At 40.1% G+C, this 10,030-nt stretch overlaps 1 pseudogene; it reads left to right on the top strand.

Moving 5' to 3' along the window:
* Window positions 1-9,173: 9,173 nt before the first annotated feature.
* On the top strand, window positions 9,174-9,499 carry LOC102823001 (annotated as a pseudogene).
* The last annotated feature ends 531 nt before the right edge of the window (window positions 9,500-10,030 follow it).

Here is a 10,030-nt window from a genome sequence, read left to right on the forward strand (position 1 = left end):
AATGATGCCACCTGGCCAATCCATCTCGTTGGGGGTCTTTCTCTTTTTCTCTGACCCTCCACCTTACCCAGTATGATATCCTTCTCCAGCGACTGTTCTCTCCGGACAATATGTCCAAAGTATGAGAGACGAAGCTTAGCCATCTTGGCCTCCAAGGAACACTCTGGCTGCACTTTATATATATATAGTATTTCTTACTTAAACACATAGACATCATTTTAATTTTGTGTTTAACAATTGTACTTCACTATTTGGTTGAGAAGCAAATAATTTTTGCCTGTTTCTGTAAAGTGCTGTTGAGTCAGTTCTGACTATTACAACCCTGTGTAGGGTTTCTAAGGAGCAGCTGGTGGGCTTGAACCACCAACCTCGTGGTTGTTGTAGGTGGTGTGCCATGGAGTTTGTTCTGACTCATAGCGACCCTATACAGGTTTTCTGAGGCAGTAAATCTTTCTCCCACGGAACAGCTGGTAGTTTCGAACTGCTTACCTTGAGGTTAGTAGCCCAACTCATAACCACTATGCTACCAGAGCACCTCAATCTTGTGGTCAGCTTATTTAATAAAAAGTTAAGAATTTATTTTTAAGATGAGATTTTAGTGAGCACTGACACCACTTGAAAAGTATTAAAAAGCATGAGCAGACTGCATGAATGGCGATTACATTTGAAAAACATTTTCAAATACTTCCTGTTTTATTATAAATTGTCTTTAGATGTTTGATACTCAAGTAATACGAGATGCTTGTTCAAGCTTTTAGATTTAAAAAATGTAGGTTTTAGTTTTTATTTGTTTGTAGGGTTTCTTTATATATTGTAGATACTAATCCAAGGAATCCTGGTATGGCACACTACTGCAAGGTCAGTTTGAACTGCAAGGTCACAGGTTCAAACTCACTAGCCACTCCTTAGAAACCCTATACAGGGTCACTATGGGTCAGAACAGCCATTAACAACAACAACAAAAAAAAATCATTTGCACTGTATGAATTTCAATTATCTAGTTTGTGGATTATTTGATTGCTCTATGGTGACCTTTGATGACAAGAAGTTCTCAATTGTAGTATGGTCTTGATGAATCTTCTCGTTTATAGTTTATGCATTTCTGAATCTTGTTTAGGAATCCTTCCCAGATGTCAAAAAGATATAGTGCAGTTTTTCTTCTACATTCAAGTCATTAACCTTCTGGCATTTGATTTCTTGGGTTTCATGTAAGGTAGTGAACTCTCCTAACCACAAAATTGGTAGTTCAAACCCACCAATCACTCCTCAGAAACCCTATACAGGGTTGCTACGAGTTGGAACTGATTGGAGGGCGCTTAACAACAAGGTCTAATTCAGTTTTCTATTATTTTTCATTAGATTACTTATCTATATCTATAGAAAATTATACTGTCTTATTCCGCATAACTTTATTGTAAGTCTTGGTAGCCAGCAGGTTCAATCTTCTCTAACATCACTACTCATTTCCAAATTTTGTTCTTTTTAGGGAGTTCCTTAACTTTTCTTGGCTTTTGCTCTTTCATATTAATCATAGAGGTAGTTTCTCAAGTTCCACAGTAAACACTTTTCTTAACTTGGGATTCCTGGGATATAGATTCTGATGTGGGAATTAATGTGCAAGAAGTGTTTTGGGAAATTCCCGCCTGACGAATACCTGAACAATTTCCCTTCTGATGAATTCCTGAAGACGTTCCCATCTGACAAACACCTGAAGAAGTTCCCTTCTGATGAGCACCTGACAGGAAGTGAGAGAAGCAGGAGGGAGCAATGGGAGAAATTGACCTATACTGCAAGTTCAATTCTGGAGCTGAGAGAGTTCTTTAGAGATACCTCAAATTGAGTGAAAGGGTCTTTTAATGTCCACATTGATTCATCATTTAATATGGACGGATTCCATAAAATAGTTTTAACCTGGGCATTGCACCTCCCATCAATCAAAAGCAATTCTCACAGAAAGCCTCAACTATGAGCTGTTTGCCAACATTCCAGGAGGCTCAAGGAAAGAGAGCCTTGTTTCTGAACAAGGGATCGGGTGGTACACCACAGCATCCACTGCAATCAAACTCCTTCTGGATTCTGCTTAGTCTCTTTTCCTGGACAAACTTTTAAGAGGCAGATTTGTGACCTTAACTCCACTATTGCTGCTGGGCTCAAGGATGTAAATGATGTTCATCAGTACTCCTTTCTACCAACCTTTCTAGAGTCCTCTAATCCTTAGCTTGCACTTCTGCTAATCTAGGTGATTTACAGATTGTATAACCCAGACTTTCATTCCTCAAGCTCTGGTCATCATGCCTTTCATTGTATATGGTTCCTGAACTTGTCCATGCACTGTCCAATTAAGCAAGAAGAGTCAAGAGTTGCTTCAGGAGATCACCTGCTATTAAATAAATGTATCCTACCTTGCCCACATTGTAGAATAGATCAGTTAACTATCCTCTTTCATTGTCTGCTTGTGTGTGCATTCAGGGAGCCTGCGGGGACTGGGCAGTAGCCATCATTTAAATTTCACTGAATCTGATGCCTTAGTGGAAGCATTGTTCCTCAAGGAACCAGAAACCTTAGATATACTGAGCCTAAGCTTGCAGTTGAAAGTGACAACTTTGCATTCCTACTTGTACCACTTGGTCCCTAGACTTATGTATCTTAATTACTGGGGACACATTACCCTAAAGTGATTGTTGATTTAAGATGTAGACCACGTCTTAGAGTGTGGCACCCCATGCTCTGGTAGCGTAGTGATTATGAATCGGGCTGCGAACCTTAAAGTCAGCGGTTCGAAACTACCAGCCGCTCCGTGGGAGAAAGATGAGGCTTTCTACTCCCTTAAGGATTTACACCCTCGGAAACGCTGTACAGGGTCGCTATGGGTCGGAACCGACTCGACGGCACATAACAACAACAACCTTCAAGTTAATACCTCTGTGGTACCTTCATATGGACATTTGATTATTCCATGTGTCCAGTATATTCTGGATAGTGTATTTTGTAATAGGGCCCATAGACTTCACGGTCATGTGCCTACTCTATACCATCTTTGCTATAAATTGGGTCTCATGGTCCAAGACAATGTTAGTATTTTGCGTTCTGTGTTGGTAAATCACTCTGTAAACCCTGAGAGTTGTTGGCCAAGATCCTGTGGGTGGCAGTTTATACCCACAGTCATATCCACAATATGTGACAACTGGGCACTGCTAGCACCTTGGTTTCTGACTTGCGGCCTCCAGGACTGTGTGACAATATGTTTATGTTGTTTTAAGCCACTCAGTTTATGATACTTGGTTATAGCAGCCCTTAAAATCTAAAACACTTGCCAAACTTCCTTGTTTCATTTTTTGTAGCTTCTTGTAGTTTTCTACATAAACCATTATATTACCTGCCAGAAAACGAGAGTTGGCATCCTTTCCCCTCTTGAATGGCTTTTCTTTTTTATTGCTTCATTGCGCTAGCTAGGCACTCTAGTCAGTGGATGACTAGAATAGTGTTAACGATCATTCTGATATTTTCCCGTGGGTTATTGCTCCAGGTATGCTAGAAAAGAGCTCTGGTAGTGTAGTGGTTATGAGTCGGGCTGCTAACCTCAAGGTCAGCAGTTCGAAACTACCAGTCATTCAATGGGAGAAAGATGAGGCTTTCTGCTCCTGTGAGGATTTACAGCCTCAGAAACCCTGCACAGATCGCTATGAGTCGGAACCAGCTCCACAGCTGACCAGCCTCCCTAGATATGTTGGAATCCTAAGACATGATCCAGCAATGTGACCTTGTTTGGGGAAATAGGGATTTTCTTTGCTAATATTATCAGCTGGAGCCCTGATGGGGTAGTGGGTTATGTATTGAGCTGTTTGACTCTATCTGCCTCTTCGTTGGAGAAAGCTGAGGCTTTTCTGCTCCTATAAAGACTAATAGACTCAGATTGCTCTGAGTCAGAATCAACTCGTCGGCACGCAGCAGCAGTAGCATTGTTTTCAGTTAAATTAACAAAATTATATTGAAGTAATACTAATCCCTTCTGAGTGAGATTGAAAAGAGAGTGGAATCGGTAAAGAGAAAAATTGGTGGGGAAACAGCCACACAAAGGGGGAAGTTAGCATGTGAGGATTCTTCTATAAACAACGAGGAGCTCTAAGGGTTGCCGTCAGAAAACTAGGAGGAATGGAATGGTTTCTCTCTTAAAGTCTCAAAAAGGAATCCACATAACTGAGAACTTGACTTGAATGTCTGGCTGCCAGAAATGAGAAAATAAATGTCTGTTCTTTGAAAGCCACCCACTTTGTGGTTTTATTATGGTAGCCCTAGGAAACAGAGACACTGCCTGAACAGAAAATACCTTCGACATTATACCTTTATTTTTGTTTGCTTATTTTTGGTTGCCTTCTATTAAGCTAAAGAAGTTTTTTGCTACTCTTAATTTCCTAACACATTTTAAAAACCATGTGTGGATACTGAATTTTTAAAAATTCTTTTTTAGCACCTAGTAAGATAAACATCTGCTTTTGTTTTTCTAATTTAAATAGTATAGTAAATCACATTAGTTTGTTTTCTATTATTTAAACTAACATTGCATTCCTAGATAAACTTACATTATTTATGATGTAACAAATTTTTTATCTATTCCTACAGATGGATTGCCAAAATTTTACCTAACTGCTAGTATTTTGAATTTTTGATCAAGAATTTGACTGTTATAGAATTTTTATTTATTGGACAGTTCTAGTTAGCTTCGGACATCAAAATGTTGGCCACATAAAATGAGATGGGATGTATTCCCTTTACCTCTATCTTTTGTAAGAATTTTGTGAAAAAAATGACATTTTTTCTAACACATGTGGCAGCTCTGTCAGGTTGTTTGGGTCTTATGTTTTTTAGGTGGAAACATTTTTATTGACTTTGATCAATTTTATTTAAGGAAAGTGTATACTTCTTGGTGTTTTCTGAAACAACAACAATAAAACTGACAGGTGGATCATAGTACTTTGAGTTCACCAAATTATATCAGCATCTTTATCTGTTGTAGTTGTTAGGTGCTGCTGAAACCGTTCTGACTCACAGCAGCCCTTTGTACAACAGATTGAAAAAACACTGCCCAGTCCTGCTGCCGTCACTGTGGTAATCCATCCACTTTACGACCCTGTAAAGTGGATGGATTCGACTCCACGGCACATAACAACAACAACAACAACAACAACATCTTTATTAGCTTCAACTTGTTGATATGCTGTTATTTAGCGCAGTTGAGTCAGTTCTGACACATAGTAGAAAGTTTCTGAGGAGTACTTGGTGGTTTTGAACTGCCAAACTTGTAATTAGCAGTCCAGTGCTTATCCTACAGTGTCACACAGGAATTCTCATTGATATGATGAGCCCCCTTAAAACATCTCTCAACACTAAATCAAATCCTTAATTTCTTACTTAGTCATTTCTAGTTATCCTGGTTCATAATATGAATTTTCCCCAAAAATATTTTTCTAAGACCTCCAGCAAGATGGATTGGCAAAGTGGCAGCATCAATGGGCTCAAGCATGGCAATAATTGTGAGGTTGGTCCAGGACCAGGCAGTGTTTCATTCTGTTGTGCATAGGGTCACTATGAGGTGGTACCGACTCGGTGACACCTAACAACAAGAAGACACTTTGTAAAAAGACTCACTGAAGTTCAGATTTACTGGGAGAATGTTAGGTAAGTATGCCATCAGCAAATTACAGTATTGAAAATGACATGAATTTACTATGGTATAAACGTACTAATTTCAACATTTGACAGGTAGTTCTGGTAGCACAGTGGCTAAGCACTTAGCTAACTGAAACTTCAGTTGTTCAAACCCATCAGCTGCTCTATGAGAGAAGGATGTGGACATCTGCTTCCATAACCCCCGGACAGTGCTGCTCTACCCTGGAGGGTCTCGATGAGTTGTAATCGACTTGACAGCAGCAGGGTCAATATTTGACACTACAGTTTCTCCCTAATCAGATCATGGCTTTTTTGTTTTTTAATTGAGTATCTGTGATAAAGGAAACAATTACAAAGAGCTCTTACAAACAGGATTCAGAAGGGTAAAAATTACATAAGGGTAAAAATAGGGGTAACAAATGTAAGCCTTGACAACACTGCATCTATTTTTGTCAGGAGATCCTGATGAAGAACCTAGATTGTTCAGAGGTGCTTTATAGACTAGTATGGTGGACTACCAGGGGTAGGGTACCAGCTGCCCATTTATCAGTCACTTTGAGATATTTTCTAAGCCCCCTTGGCTTCTATATCTGTAAAATGTGGATATTAGTTCATACCTCAATCTTTGTTATGATGATAACAAGTAGAACATAGTAAATGTTCAATATATGTTATCTCTGTTAGTTTGAAGAGGAAAAATAGGAATGGCATCGCATGTGCCATGTTTCTAAAAGGCAAAAAAAAAAAAAAAAAAAAGGAGGAGAGTGGTGGCTGGTTAAGGAGGCATGCTAAATCGGGAGCAGGTCACTGCTTCCAGAAGGTAGCCAGGATCCAGTTGCATGTGGGCAGCACACTTTAAGTGAGTCAATTTGTTTTGGTTAGGATAATTTTCAGGAGCACATAACTAGATGGTGCTGTAATTAGAAATATTAGAATAGACATGGGTATAGGTCTGGAATAGGAAACTCCCATGGAGAAATGTGGTCAGTTATTACAGTTTTCCAATCTTATTTCCCAACATTGCCTTTCCGGATGCCTCAAAACCCTGTCATGAAATAACAACTTGTTCTACAGTCAACTCAAAGTCGGTTAGAACTAAAGAAAACTAGGAAAAAAAATAATTAGTGATCTCCTCTTGTCGAGACTCTAAGTCGTTCATCAGAAAGAATCCCATGTTTCCTTGCAGCAAACACTAAATGATGGTTCATCAAAACTCATCAAGGATCTATATTGTTTATTGGTAAATTGCCTTAGTTACTTTGGTATCATCTGTCAGTTCTAATGCTTTGGAGTTTCAGGCTACTAACTAAAAAGTTGGTAGCTGGAGTTCACACAGAGGCTGACTCCAAAGAAAGGCCTGGTGATCTACTTCCAAAAAAATATCAGTCACTGACAACACTATTGAGCACAGTTCTACTCAGATGTGATCACCGTGAGCCCGAGTCAGCTCAGTGGCAATTGGGTAGTATTGTCTATAGCACTATCATGTGTTACCTTAGGCCAAGTATGAAAGTCAAGAAAGAATCAACTACTCAGTAGTTGTTGAAAATGGATGTTATATGTTGTTGTTGTTAAGTGCCGTCAAGTAGGTTCCGGCTCATAGCAACCCTGTATGGGGTTTCCGAGGAGTGGCTGGTGGGATTGAATTGTCAACTTTATGGTTCAAACCAACCTTGCAGTCCAGTGCTTTATCCTGCAGCACAACGCTGCTACTCAAAATCCTTCAGTTGTATTAGGAAAAACAGTTTATGTAAGATCCTCTGGAGTCCCAAATTGTAATCTGATGTTTTGAAATGCATTAATGTGATTTTCTCTTCATCCCCTTGTATTTCCTTGTTCGTTAGCTTCCTCAAGTCCCTGTCTAATCTAGGAGAAGATTAGAGAAAACATAAAGAACACAGTTCTACTCAGATGTGATCACCGTGAGCCCGAGTCAGCTCAGCTTTTGATCTCTAAATTGTGCTCCTAAATACACCTGAAAGAACATAAAGTTTAATCATAAACAGTAGGTTGCATGCCCTGGTTGGGGGAAAGAGATGGATATAGGCCTTTAGGTGGAGGCTTGTGGACTTGGAGAGGAGCAGAGTCATAATCCAAACTGTGCTCTGTACAGACCATACCATGTAGCACCAGGAAGCCTTCGTAAACCATGTCAGTGATGTTCATGGTCCACCCCGTGCCCCAGGTGAGTAGTCACCTGTGTTGCATACTGCTTGTCCACCAGAAGGCCCTGCTATGCTCTAAATTCTTTAAGTTACTCTGTATAATTTCTTTAAGTTACTCTGTATAAGCAACTGATCAGCAGACCCAGAGCACTTATAAGCCCATACCACCCATATAGAGGATGCGGCTCAGGACACTGAAGCGGCCTTGGCAATAAGGAAGGGTTTGGACTAGAATTATTCAGATCCAGTTCAAAAGCTGTAATTCCCATCCATCCCCACCAGAAGAGCCAGTGGTGAAGACTTTGGGCAAGAAGAATGTACCGTAATACCACAATTAAAGGGCATGGACTTCCTAGCATCTCCCTAGTATATGTTTTCCTACCATTTTACTGTGAATTAACTCTCAAAAACAGTTGCTAAAAAATTGAAAGTGTGACAGAATATCTGATACTAAAGAGGAAATACAACTTAGTGGAAGCAGCTGCATTTAGTATTTAAGAGCTCACATTCCCGAAGACAGAATCAGTAATTTCCTAATTTTATGATTTTGAAAAAAAACTACGCATCTGAACCCCTACTTTCTCATTTATGAAATGAAGATAACACCTTATCTTCAATGCCTATTCAACTCTTATGAAACCTAAATTGCATATTATGTATATCACCCCCACTTATAAATAATCACACAATAAACCCAATTACATTGCTTCCATCTGTTGCCACTACTTCCATCAGCATTTACTGAGCATGTGCTATGAATTGGAAACAATATGCTAAGAGACCATCCAGCAGGGAGACACATTAGTGTTCCTAATACAAAACAAATTCCGTTACCTTCTAGTTGATTTCAATAAGAGTACAACTGTACCACAGGAATCCTAGTCTTTATCAAAGATTCCTAGATTCTTAGACCCTTTAAATTCATTATATCCAGAGGCAACTTTTATTCCCAAGAGTAGTTCAGGAGGAGGAGGGTGATCATTTACTACTGTTCTCTGATTCAGGAGATGTCTAAGAGTATGCATGGCATGACCCTCTACTCAGAATCTCTACCTGATTAGAATCCAGTGGTGCAATGAATTACTGTATTTTCTAGCCATAGTCTTTGTAAACTCCCACCAAACAACTTTTTCCTGATAGGTCTACTAAAGAAAAGGCGGGGCAAGATGCTGCTGATGATGATGTGGGGGGAAATATGATTCAGTTGTGAGTGATTGCTAACAGGACTTATTCTGATTGGTCAATTTAGCCAAGTTACTGGGTATAAAATGAGCCACCACTGAGGCAGAAGTAGGGGGAGTTTCATCCATCAAGGAAGAGCCACGAAGACAGACATGTGTTTCCAAAATGGCGGCAGCGATGGATGTGGATACCATGAGGAGGGGCACCAACAGCAGTGTGGGCAAGCGGTGCTTTGAAGTGAAAAAGTGGATTGCAGTAGCACTCAGGGCCTGGAATATTGTCATTGATAATTGTGCCACCTATAGGAACCGCGTTATGGATCTTTGCACAGAATGCCAAGCTAATCAGGCGTCTGCTACTTCAAATGAGTCTGTAATCATGCTTTTCATTTCCACTGTATCTCCTGCAGGCTCAAAGCACAGCAGGTGTGTCCACTGGACAACAAAAACTGTGAATCCCAAAAGTATGGACTCCAGAAAAGCTGAATTCTTTCACCAAGCTTAAGCATTTTGTGGTTTACTGACTTGCCCTTCTGTTGCTTAATTATGAATTAGATAGAAGCCTGTCTTTTCTGCTCTATCTTTTCAGTCTGTTGTGTTCGTGCAGCCATATTGTATTCTGTCAAATAAAGCCCAGTTGGAATCTAAGAAACAGAAAGAAGAGCCAGGAGTGCGTGTGTCCTTGGATCCTGAGAGCCCTGGGAGTTGGACCTCCTTGATCCAGGAACCAGAGCTATGACACCAGAGGTGCAGCAGTAGGAGAAGCAAGAGCTAGCGCACGAGCCAGAGCAGTGGCCTCTGTAAACAAATATGTGGCACCAAACTATCCTCCCATAGCACTCTCTACTCAATCAGCTTCAATAATTCATTGCAACAGTTATACAGCACTCAGAGACAATACTCATAATTGCAGGGTTTGTTGGGGAAGTTAACAGTTCACAATTCAGGATCAGAAAACGCTCAGGGCACAGTTGTTCCAGTCAGATGCTGATAAATGCCCACGGGACACACCACTCC

This window comes from Chrysochloris asiatica, unplaced genomic scaffold, assembly GCF_000296735.1.
Source record: "Chrysochloris asiatica unplaced genomic scaffold, ChrAsi1.0 scaffold00006, whole genome shotgun sequence".
Lineage (NCBI taxonomy): Eukaryota > Metazoa > Chordata > Mammalia > Afrosoricida > Chrysochloridae > Chrysochloris > Chrysochloris asiatica.